General features: G+C 40.6%; 1 non-coding gene across 1 annotated transcript; it reads left to right on the top strand.

Annotated features, from left to right (window-relative positions):
* Window positions 1-233: 233 nt before the first annotated feature.
* LOC112625593 lies at window positions 234-295 on the top strand. Its single transcript, XR_003119677.1, has one exon. It is a non-coding gene; the product is annotated as a U7 small nuclear RNA (small nuclear RNA).
* The last annotated feature ends 11,583 nt before the right edge of the window (window positions 296-11,878 follow it).

Below are 11,878 nucleotides of genomic sequence, written 5' to 3'. Positions count from 1 at the left end.
GAGGCAGGAGAATGGCGTGAACCCGGGAGGCGGAGCTTGCAGTGAGCTGAGATCCGGCCACTGCACTCCAGCCTGGGCGACAGAGCAAGACTCCGTCTCAAAAAAAAAAATAAAAAAAATAAAAAAAAAAAATAAAATATTTTTGTTCTCATTTTTTTTTTCTTTTTGCCTTAGATACTTGGAAGCCAAGATTGGAACTTCATGCTCAGTACCCACAGACTAAGAATATTTACCAGTGTTACATCTCTTTTAGAATTTGTCTAGCAGCTTTTCCAGTTTTCACCGGGGGGGAAAAAGAAGTAAAAAAAGAAGGCTGAGCATGGTGGCTCACACCCGTAATCCCAGCACTTTGGGAGGCCAAGGCAGACGGATAGCTTGAGCCCAGGAGTTTGAGACCATCTGGGCAGTAAAACAAAACCTCATCTTCACAATAAAGAAAGAAAGAAAAGGAAAAAATAATATTTATTAGTTTATTTTTCTTAAATTTTGATTTCTGTCAGTCTTGTTTCACTTCGTTACTAATGCCTACTAATACGCTTTCCTACTTATTTAAATCAGTATTGATTTTTTTAAAACTGGTAAAATTCATTGCAGCCATGTGGGCGTAGCTAGAGTTTAGTAGGTTACAGGAATAAAGACATGCTGAAGCTATCCTGCAGGACTCAAGGGGACAGAACATGATTTGAGAATTGAAAATTCCTTCTTGATGTCCAGCTGTTCTGGTAACTGGGTAGCTTCTAATGGCTCCATTGTATGCTCCACTATAATGGAGACAATTATTCTGAATCTGATTGTCCTTCCAATAAGTCACCAATACGTGTACCCTCTTCTTTTGCTCAACATAATGGCCTCTGTTGTATTAGCTTCTCCTTCTTGGCTTCTCCTGCTTGTAGGCTTCTACTAATTACATTTCTCTTTTTCTTTCAGTTTTTGCCTTTGCTAACAGTTGAACTCCTTTCAAAGAAAGGTGATATTCTTCAGTCTAGTTAGCTACAATTATCTCCGATGAACAGTCTTCATGACCAGACAAATCATAGGTTTTTGACTGAACGATGGGTTGCTTTTCCTTGGATTAGATAACTGCTCTCATTCACATCAATTGTGGTTAAGGTGACAGGGTCGTCTTATACAAGAAAAGAACTACACACAGAAGTAATATTCTAGAAGAAGACTATAGGGAAAATCCTTTCTAAGAGACTGTAAGCAGACAGCTATCTTAAGGCTTAGCTTATTCAGTATTGCTGTTAAAAGTAAGATGCATAAGGCAAATATTACTCTCAGGATGGTATACATATATCCTTCCTCTTTGGGAATAAAATCCCACCCCAACTCATGAAGACATTGTTTGGTCCTACGACTTCTATGAGACAATGACCAAAGTGTAAATTGGTACATTCTCACAGTCTAGGTTATTTAGTCTTAAATAAGAACTTATACAACATTGTAACCTATGACTACAAAATGAAATTCCACTTTCTATTTGTACCTAAGTTATTATAACATAAGTTGCCCAGCGGCCCCCTAAATATTCCCAACATTTCTGATGACAACTTCTAATCTCTAGATTATTTTGTAGATCCATTTGCTCAATGCCTTAGTCTGTTTAGTGTTGTTATATTTTGTTTTATTTTATTTTATCTTTTTTGGAGATAGGATCTCACTCTGTTGCCCAGGCTGGAGTGCAGTGGTATGATCATAGCTCACTGTCACCTTGAATTCCTGGACTCGAGTGATCCTCTGGCCTCAGCCTTCTGAATAGGTAGGACTACAGGCACATATCACCATACCCAGCTAATTTTTAAATTTTTTTTGTAGAGGCAGGGTCTCACTATGTTGCCCAGGCTGGTGTTGAACACATGGGCTCACCCCTGCCTCCCAAAGTGCTGGGATTATAGGCATGAGCCACTGCACCTGGCTTGTTTAGTGTTGTTATAAAGGAATACTTGAGGCTGAGTATTTTATAAAGAAAAGAGGTTTATTTAGCACACAGCTCTGCTGGCTGGAACATTCAAAATTGGCATCTGGTGAGGGCCTCAGGTTGCTTTCACTCACGGCAGAAGGCAAGGGGAAGCTGGTATGTGCAGAGACACAGTGAGAGAGGAATGAGAGAGACAGAGAGAAGAAGTGCCAGGCTCTCTCTCTTTTTTTTTTTTTTTAGATAGAGTCTCTCTCTGTCGCCCAGGCTGGAGTGCAGTGGCATGATCTCAGCTCACTGAAACCCCCACCTCCCGGGTTCAAGTGATTCTCCTGCCTCAGCCTCCCAAGTAGCTGGGATTATAGGCATGCACCACCACAACTGGCTAATTTTTGTACTTTTAGTAGAGATGGGGTTTCACCATATTGGCCAGGCTGGTCTTGAACTCCTGACCTCAGGTGATCTGCCCACCTTGGCCTCCGAAAGTGCTGGGATTATAGGCATAAGCCACTGCGTCCAGCAAGGCTCTCTTTAACAACCAGCTTTCAATGGAACTAAGAGAGTGAGAACTCACCACCCCCACAGTGAGGAGGTTAATCCATTCATAAAGCATCCACCTCCATGACCCAGATATTTTCCATTAGGCCCCATCTCCAACATTGGGGATCAAATTTCAACATGAGGTTTGGGGGGACAAATATCTAAACTATAGCACCCAGCTTCCACTAGCTTGTAGATACAAATAAGTCACATTCAGTGGAATAACCCAGTAGTCACAGGCTCACAGCACCTGCATAATGCAGGACTTCAGTCTCCTTTTAAAATGTCAGTTTCTAGAGGTGATTTTAGGCATCTTCAGTGGGTGTCTCACATATGCTCACAAACACACACTGATTCAGCAACCACCCACCAGGCACCACATTTGCTTACTGGAGCTATAGTTCTTCCACCAGCACTGTGCCTCCTCAGAGGATCCGGTTCTGCTCTGTTGACATGGTAATTTCTTCTGGGTTTTGCAGTGTTCAGGGAGGCCTCTGGATCATTTGATGAGCACTGTAGGCACCAAATTCCCTATAGATGCTGCAGAGCCTGGACATCAGCTTCTGCCTCTGCTCCACCAGGCAGGGCAGTTCTTACTGGTCTCAACCACTCCTCTGCCTGTTAGTGCCTCTCTCTTTAGACAATGCCTTCACCACTATCTCTCACCAAGCACCACCACAAAGGCACTGAAGGAAAGGTGCTTCTCTTCCTCTAGGATTCAATTCTGCAGGAGGAATTCAAACCAGTGGCATCAGTGTTTTACAACCTTCAGTGAAATAGCACTTTCGATTTTTACTTACAGACCACTCTTTCTCTAGGTCCCAGACACCCACTCAGGGGACTTGTATATGATAAGAAACTGAATGATAGCCACCAGCCTGCCTACAGAGCACTATTTTCCTCCTACGAAGGCTCTCTTACAAACTCAAGTTTATTGTTTCTGACTCAGCTTTTCTTCAACGTGATTTCTCCCAAGAGGGAAATTTTTCCTTATAAAAGTGATACCTACTGGGCCCACACTACCAGTTTGCCAGACATCCCTGTTCATGTTTGGAATTCACCTAACTTCAAATTGAGATTCCCTTCTGTGCTTGGATACTCTTTGGTACATTGTCCTTTCCCAGTTTCATCTAGTGGAAATATCTTCAAGTAATGCACAAATACATATGCTGTCTCTGCCACTGAAAGAGAACCAAGACATCCCCACAGACATTAGCAAGTGATAACATAATGATTAAAAATACTGTTGAGATGAGAAAAACAAAATCCACTTCATTTGTGTCAGAGCCAACTGCTTAGTCTAATATGTACAATTACAGACTTGCAGTTTTCAGCAACTTTACAGAAATTTCTTCAAAAATAATAAATCATTGAAATCTAGAATCTTAGAATAATTTAGAAAACTGTCAGTAGTTCACAGAACTCAATAACAAAAGGCCGGGCGTGATGGCTCACAAGACCATCCTGGGTAACACAGTGAAACCCCATCGCTACCAAAAAAAAAAAAAAAAAAAAAAAAAATACAAAAAATTAACTAGGTGTGGTGGCACGCACCTGTAGTCCCAGGTGCTCAGGAGACTGAGAGAGGAGAATCACTTGAACCCAGGAGGCAGAATTGCAGTGAGCCAAGATTGCGCCACTGCACTCCAGCCTGGGTGACAGAGTGAGATTCTGTCTCAAATAAATAAATAAATAAATAAATAAATAAAATAAAATAAAATAAAATGGAGAGTAAATGGAATGGAGGATGTACCTGACACTGCCCATTTAGCCTTTTGCTTCCCTCTCCACTGTGCTCCATTCTTCTCCATCATGCTCTGTGCCCTGGGAAGCTTACCTGCATTGGTGGACTTGTTTATCCTCTGGATTCGAGTTGGGTTTAGCTAGCTTGGAGGTAAGAGGGTGGGGAGAGAGTGAAGTATTCGAGATATTTATTCCTTTATACTCTTCCCCTACCATGTTTCCATGGCTCACTCACTCTCTCTGCTGAAGTCCACAACTTCTGTCTAGAGTCCTGCTCTGTACACTTCTCTCTCTGGGTCCTGGCAGAGCTCCTTCCCCTCAGCCTTCAAACCTAGATATTCAGTTGTAACAGTCCCCCACACACCCTAAAGCCAGCCTGGGAATACTATACCATGTCCTGTTGGCTCCCTAAACTTTGCCCATGTTTGTAAATAATTCCCTTACTAAAAATCTCCTATAATTACGCAGGCTAATATGCCACCCATTTCTTGCTGTTACCTTAATACTGTTGCTGTGATTACGGGAATCATTTAACATGCCTCTACATTTTCATAATTGTGAAATCACAATGTATCTTATCAGTGATGCGTAGGTTCCATTGTGCCTCTTGGTCCCTGACCCAAAGCTGTTGTGAAATCAATGGCATATAATCATAATACATAGTCATATAATCAATGGCTTGTTAGAATTGAGGAACTATGGTATATAGTGAAAGATACTCTAGTGAAGGGCTGAAAAGGCCTATCTCAGATTCTTGTGGAAAAAAGACCATTTGAATTTTACTCTATAGGCAACCGAGAGCAATTGCTTGGCTTCTAGAATAGAGTGCCGTAATTAGGTTTGTGATATAAAAAATAATAAACTTTCAACAGTATGAAGGGTGGACTGAATATAGAGGTCTGAATACAGGAAGGCCAATTAGGCTGCTGTTGCAATAATTCAGATGAAAAGCAGTGAAGGTCCAAGTAGGGCAATTAGAGTAGAAATAAAGAGGATGAGATAGATATAGATATAACAGCCTGATGAGCCGCTACAGTTGCAAGAAAAAGTGGTTAAATCATGATAGCTCAAGTATTGGGTTTATGACCTACAGCAAATCTGAAAGGATAGGTACAGACCCACAAAGCTTCTTTCTCCTAGGCGCTAGGAACAATAGCACCATCTATGTGGAAACTAGGGAAGAGTTCTCAATCTTATACCAATAACTTTTCTTTTTTCTTTTTTTTTTTTTTTTTTGAGATAGGGTCTCTCTATATCATCCAGACTGGTCTCAACCTGCTGGGCTCAAGTAATCCTCCCAACATACCAAGAACTGTGAAGGTCATAGGATAATAACAATTAAAACTGGATGATGGGACGGGCATGGCGACTCATGCCTTCAAAACCCAGCACTTTGGGAGGCTGAAGCAGAAGGCTCACTTGATCCCAGAAGTTCAAGACCAGTTTGGGCAACATACTGAGACTCCGTCTCTATTTTTAAAAGATGGAAGAAACATAACATAAAAAATGAAACTGGATGATGGGTAAATGAGATTTATTGTTATTCCTCCAGCTTTTGTTTAATGTTTGGAGATTTTTATATTAAAAAATTTAAATAATTTTTTAAATTTTGAGAAACATCTCTCAAATACAGAAGAATTTGGATTAAATTGAAGAAAAAATAGAAAGACAAAAACATTAGAGGTCAGGAACACAGTCTGTAAGCAAGACTGAGTTCATTTCTAAATCAGAAACCAAGACCCACAAAATATTCAAGCTTCCCATAGCTTCAGCCCTCTTCCTCTCTCTCTTAAGCCATAGAAGGGGATAATCCTAATTCTAAAACTTATAAAGCCTTGACTATGTACCAGGAACCATTTCATACATGTTACAAGCATTAACTCATTCAATCCTAACTGTATTCTCCTGTTACAGATAAGGAAACTGAGCCACAGAAAAGTTCAGAAGTCCAAGGGCGGCTGGGCACGGTGGCTCATACTTGTAATCCTAGCACTCTGGGAGGCCAAGGCAGGTGGATCATGAGGTCAGGAGATTGAGACCAGCCTGGCCAACATGGTGAAACCCCATCTCTACTAAAAATACAAAAATTAGTTGGGTGTTGTGGTGCGTGCCTGTAATCCCAGCTACTTGGAAAGCTGAGGCATGAAAATCACTTGAACCCAGAAGGCAGAGGTTGCAGTGAGCTGAGATCACGCCACTGCACTCCAGCCTGGCGACAGAGCAAGACTGTCTCAAGAAAAGAAAAAAAAAAGAAATCCAAGGGCACACAGATGGTAAACAACAGACAAAATCAGACATTCTCATTCCAGAAGCTGAGTTTGTACACACTACATATCACAGAATATAGTGTAGATGTTATTACAAAGATAATATACCCATTCCTAATATTATGGTACAGTTTACAGTTCCCAGGTAAAAAGAGAGTGGACAGTCAAGCAGAATTCACCAACATTTTTTGGGTGAAAAGCAGATTTGGACGGAACTGCTCATAAATGAACCATGGGAAAAGTCTACTATAATAAATAAGTATACAAACTAAAAGAAAGAAAACATCATGGTACTATTGGATAATAGTTCAGAAAAAATAAAGGTTTTTATATAAAAGTTTTTATATAACACACTCTATAAAGGTTTTTATATAACACATTAAGCCAAAAAAATTGCTAAACAATCCAAAGATTTAAACTTAAGATCTAAAAACATGAAACTACATAAAAAAATAATTAAATACACACACACACACACACACTCAGTGTGCAGATGGGTAGATTAAAAATATATATATAAATAGGACCAGGTGCAGTAGCTCACCTGTAAGTGCCTATAACCCTAGAACTTTGGGAGGTTCACAAGGCAGGAGGATCACTTGAGCCTGGAGTTTGAGACCAACCTGGGCAACACAAGGAGATCCTGTCTCTACAAAATTTTTTTAAAAAATTAGCCAAGCACGGTGGTGCACATCTGTAGTCCTAGCAACCCAGAGGGGTGAGGTGGAAGGATCACTTGAGCCCAGGAGGCCAAGACTGCAGTGAGCCATGTTCACACCACTACACTCCAGCATGGGTGACAGAATGAGACCTTGTCTCAAAAAAAAGTATAACATGCATACTTTTATATTATAAATATTTATATATACTATAAATATATATTTTTATATACATATATTACATATAAGATATTTAAAAAATATTGATAATTATTCAGGATTGATAATATTTGGGATTGAGCATAGCAATGGGAACATGGTGAGCATATTCAGGGAGGTAATGAAAGACAAGAGTTGTTAAAAAATGAAAAGATTACATAAGTGTCTGTAAACAATTATTCTTCATTATAAGAATCAATAACAAGGATGGCATCAGTGCAAGGCTGGACAGGTAGTTCCTAGGCAGATGTACTCACAGAAATATTTTTTGTGTACTGTTGTGATGGTTTTGTGCAAGGTTGTGGTTTTTGCAGTCTTTTTTGATAGTTTTAATCAGGTATACAAGCGTGACAACCCTCCCTTTGTGGCCTTCTCTGGCTCCATATTTCAGGATTTGACACAAGTGACTCCTTTTTGATCCTGACAACTTTCATATGTCCCCCTTTTGATCAAAATCTTTTTCTACAAGCATTGCTGATCAGTTATCCCATAGTTAGGGTTTTTTTGTTTTGTTTTGTTTTTGTTTTTTCCTACTTTTAAAAAAAGTAGGCCAGGTGTGGTGGCTCACGCCTGTAATCCCAGCACTTTGAAAGGCCAAGGCAGGCAGATCACTTGAGCTCAGAAGTCTGAGACTAGCCTGGCCAACATGGTGAAATCCTGTCTCTACTAAAAATACAAAAATTAGCCGGACATGGTGGTGCATGCCTGTAGTCTCAGCTACTCGGGTGGCTGAGGCAAAAGAATCGCTTGAACCCGGGAGGCAGAGGTTGCCATGAGCCAAGATTGCACCATTGCACTCCGGCCTGGGTGACAGAGTGAGACTGTCTTCAAAAAAAAAAAGGTATAAACAGTGTCTTGATATGTTTCCCAGGCTGGAGTGTCTGTTCATAGGCTCAGTCACTGTGCACTATAGCCTTGAACTGGGCTGAAGTGATCCTCTTGCTTCAGCCTCCTGAGTAACTGGGACTGGAGGCAAATGCCATCACACCCAGCTATGGAGTTAGCTTTTGATTGTCCCTCATTACCAAGACTTATGTGTCCCACGTTCTTGTCTAGTCCTACATTGGAGGGAGTGACTCATGACTAAGAGTGGCAAAACGTTTTTAGCGAGGGAGGTTTGGAGGAAGTGACTCTCGGGCTAAATCCGCCGGGAGTCCATTGTTAAGTTTTTGTGTGTTCCATAAGTGTTGTCTATCCTCTCAAAGTGTTGGACCAGCATTATTCTGCAAAGAGTTGTATATCTGCAGAAATGTGACAGGCAACAGGTACAAAGTTAAAAAGGAAAACACTAAGTAAAATTAATAGTAATATGATAATCCCAGTTTGCATAATGTTTTTAAGACATGAGCCTATGCTTAAAGGCAACCAATTGAATAAATCAAATGGCCATGGGAAATTGGATGAGACCCTGGTTTGTTTTTTGTTGCTGCTGTTGTTGTTTGTTTGTTTTTTGAGACTGAGTCTCATTCTGTTGCCCAGGCTGGAGTGCAGTGGCACAATCTTGGCTCACTGCAACCTCCGCCTCCTGGGATAAAGTGACTCTCCTGACTCAGCCTCCTGAGTAGCTGGGATTACAGGTGCATGCCATCACGCCCAGCGAATTTTTGTATTTTTAGTAGACATGGTGTTTCACCATGTTGGCTAGGCTGGTCTTGAACTCCTGAGCTCAAGTGATCCATCCGCCTCAGTCTCCCAAAGTGCTGAGATTACAGGTGCGAGCCACCGCACCCAGCCATATGAGATCTGCTGTAACCATGGCTTCTTTTCTTATTTTGTGTATTTGGGTCTCAATGTCCCCAGAAGAATTTGTCCTGGTACAGCATGTAGTGTTAGTGTTGATACAGATATCTCTGTTTAGCTAGTAGGTAGCAATCCTGTTAGTTAGCATTCCATGGCTTGGTTAAATTAAAGTAGAGAGAGCTAGTTCAAAATTATTAGCATAATATGAACAGAAAGTTGTATTAGGGATGTTGCCAAAGTTATCCATTAACTAAAGGATTTCTTAGATCAGGTTCTGTCAAGTTACATGCAATAGCTACTAATTGTGAAATTTCCATTACACCTGTCAAAGACAGAAGGTAGGCATAAGCAAAGCAAAAATTAATAGGGATAAGAGTCATTATGATGGAGAATCTTATTCCATTGTCTTGGGAAAACCCATCCACAGTATGAAACTGTCAAATTCATATCCTGGTTTCAGTGTGAATGTTTCTGGTCATGGCACTGGGTGGTCCAGTGAACTTTTGGGGAAGCCCTTACATTAGGCATGAGATTTGTCCCTTAAAAGTTATTCGGTGTTATCTTATAAGGCCTGAAAAACAGAGCAGTTCCTTTTTTTTTTTTTTTTGATACAGAGTCTTGCTCTGTCACCAGGCTGGAATACAGTGGCTCAATCTCGGTTCACTACAATCTCCGCCTCCTGGGTTCAAGCGATTCTCCTGCCTCAGCCTCCCAAGTAGCTAGGACTACAGGCACATGCCACCACGCCTGGCTATTTTTTGTATTTTTAGTAGAGACGGGGTTTCACCATGTTGGCCAGGAAGGTCTCGATCTCTTGACCTCATGATCTGCCCGCCTCGGCCTCCCAAAGTGCTGGGATTACAGGTATGAGCCATCGCGCCTGGCTAAAACAGGACAGTTCTTAAACTTAGTTGAATAGTTGTAGCCAGATATTGGTGGGAATGAGGTGAATTCAGGATCTAATCTAGTCTATAAGCAGATATCAAAAACTCAAAACACTGCACAGGGCTACAATTTTGTTTTTCAATTTAAACAGAGGTCAACCATGACACAGGGCTACAATCTAGTCACAGGTGTATTATAGCTTTTTTAAAAAACAAACAAACAACAACAAAGAAAAACACATAACTTTCTTTCCAGCCATCCCAATTTCTACTAAAAACAATCACAAAAAGACAAAATTATTTATAAAATAATTTAGTGTCATCAATATTGGTATGATCTTTTACAGAAGTGCAGCAAGAATAGTTATTTTTCACACAGAAATTTCATTTCTTTTCTTTTTTAGTTTAGTTTTGTTTTGTTTTGTTTGGAGTCAAGGTCTCGCTCTATCACCCAGGCTAGAGTGCAGTGGCATGATCTCAGCTCACTGCAGTCTCGGCCTCCCAGGCTTAAGCAATCCTACCAGCTCAGTGTCCCAAGTAGCTGGACCTATAGGCATGTGCCACCATGGCCGGCTAATTTTTGCATTTTTGTAGAGATAGGTTTCACCATGTTGTCCAGGCTGGTCCCAGACTCATGGCCTCCAGTGATACGCCAACCTCAGCCTCCCAAAGTTCTAGGATTACAGGCACGAGCCACTGCGCCTGGCAGAAATATCATATTTAAAAACTATTTGAGGCTGGGAAGCCAAACCGAAAGGGACTTCAGATTTACTTCAGTGTAAAATTTTTTTAATTTTTTTATCAATCAGATTTGTTTCCTTAAATCTCTGTTGCCCAGGCTGGGGTGCAGTGGTGCCATCTCGGCTCACTACAACCTTTGCCTCCTAGGTTCAAGCGATTCTCCTGCCTCAGCCTCCCAAGCAGCTGGGATTAGAAACACGGGCCACCATGCCCGGATAATTTTTGTATTTTTAGTAGAGATGGGGTTTCACTATGTTGGCGAGGCTGGTTTTGATCTCCTGACCTCGTGATCCGCCTGCCCCCAAAGTGCTGAGATTACAGGCGTGAGCCACCACACCTAGCCTAAATTATTTAAATATGACATCCCAGTCAAAATCTTGCTAGTAAAGCCAACATTTTCAATTGTATCCTGTTACAAAGAGAGCAGATCTTATTGAACTTATGCAAACTATTTTATTTAATTTATCATTTATTTGTTTATTTATTTATTTTTTGAGACAGAGTTTCACTTTGTTGCCCAGGCTGGAGTGCAATGGTGCTATCTCAGCTCACTGCAACCTCCGCCTCCCAGTTCAAGCGATTCTCCTGCCTCAGCCTCCGGAGTAGCTGGGATTGCAGAGGCCCACCACCACACCCAGCTAATTTTTGTATTTTTAGTAGAGACAGGGTTTTACCACGTTGGCCAGGCTGGTCTGGAACGCCTGATGCCAGGTGATCCACTTGCTTCGGCCTCCCAAAGTGCTGGGATTACAGGCGTGAGCCACCATGGCTGGCCAAAACTACTGATTTTTAAAAATTTAAACTAAAATACAAATAGTTTCCTAATTTTTAAGGAATCAAGTAGGAAGAAAAAGTAAATTCTTCCAGTTTTATTTACAAATGTATGCATTATCAAATTTCGATAAACTATAACTAGTTATGAGAAAAAGTTTCCTTAAATCTAGAAAACAAAACATTTAAGTAAAAAGCCAACAATGTTTCAAATAAAAGTTATAAAAACATTATCCTTTTCAGCTGTACAATCTCATGTAATTAATTTTTGTTTTACTTGGTCTTGATGAACAGTTTCATGAACTCATCAGTTTCTTCATTAGAATTCTGTAAATTTTTACTAGAACCATTGATTTTAAAATTATCAGAAACCTGTATTCAAGAGCATTTGCTAGAGTC

Source organism: Theropithecus gelada, chromosome 5, assembly GCF_003255815.1.
Source record: "Theropithecus gelada isolate Dixy chromosome 5, Tgel_1.0, whole genome shotgun sequence".
Lineage (NCBI taxonomy): Eukaryota > Metazoa > Chordata > Mammalia > Primates > Cercopithecidae > Theropithecus > Theropithecus gelada.
Note: the sequence above shows the minus strand (reverse complement) of the source record. Positions and strands in the feature narration are given on the sequence as shown.